Source organism: Neomonachus schauinslandi, chromosome 8 (genome assembly GCF_002201575.2).
Source record: "Neomonachus schauinslandi chromosome 8, ASM220157v2, whole genome shotgun sequence".
Taxonomy (NCBI): domain Eukaryota; kingdom Metazoa; phylum Chordata; class Mammalia; order Carnivora; family Phocidae; genus Neomonachus; species Neomonachus schauinslandi.
In genome coordinates, this window is record NC_058410.1 from 27,103,862 (window position 1) to 27,104,899 (window position 1,038).

The following is a 1,038-nucleotide window of genomic DNA, read 5'->3' on the forward strand; positions in this document are numbered from 1 at the left end:
ACCTCATCTTAACCATTAATTACATCTGCAAAAACCCTATTTCCAAATAAGTTCACTCTCTGAGGTTCCAGGAAGGACATAAATTTTGGGAGGACACTTTCCAGCCCTGTACAAGAGGGGAGCATAAAACCATTTGGCATCATTGTCTGTGAGAGAACAGTGGGGAAAGGAGAGGAAGAGTCTCTGAAGGAAGGCTTAGAAGGACACAGAATATCAGTGAAGTAGGCAGGATTGTAATAGGAAGCACATGAACCAAATGGGGTAGTTGAGACTTTAAAGAAGGAACCATTTATATTAAGTGGTGGGGTTGGGCGCCGTCATGGCAGGTTTGCTGAAGAAGACCACCGGCCTTGTGGGATTGGCTGCATTGAGAGTCCACACGAGAGGCTAAGAATATTGTACACAAAGATTCTTGATGTTTTTGAGCAAATTCCTAAAAACGCAACATATAGAAAGTATACAGAACACATTACAAATGAGAAGCTGAGTATGGTTAAAGCAGAACCAGATGTTAAGAAATTAGAAGACCAACTTCAGGGTGACCAACTAGAAGAGGTGATTCTTCAGGCTGAAAATGAACTAAGTCTGGCCAGAAAAATGTTACAGTGGAAACCATGGGAGCCTTTAGTGGAAGAGCCTCTTGCCAACCAATGGAAATGGCCGATGTAATCATCATTGTATGACTAGTGTGTTGATGGGAAACGGATGTAATCAAATGTTCTGTTATATAAAAATGTTTCTATATTATTGACAAAATCAAGAAAACTAATACAGAACATATTTAGGACACTTCTTAAAATTGATGACTATGGTAATAGGGACTTGTGAATCCATTTTTGATAAGTAAAGCATTCATTTAAGCTATCTTAAAGATTTTTGCTGTTGTTGGTTTTTGTTTGTTTGTTTGTTTGTTTGTTTTGTAGAGAGGTTGTGGAAAGATTTGGAAGTTAATTGGAAAAATTCTTATAGATTTTCAATGCAGAAGCCATAACCAAAATGTGAAGTATTTATAGTGGTATCTTCAACACATCATTTAAT

General features: G+C 37.5%; 1 pseudogene; it reads left to right on the forward strand.

Moving 5' to 3' along the window:
* The first annotated feature begins 319 nt into the window (after positions 1 to 319).
* Positions 320 to 669, forward strand: LOC110583382 (annotated as a pseudogene).
* Positions 670 to 1,038: the final 369 nt, after the last annotated feature.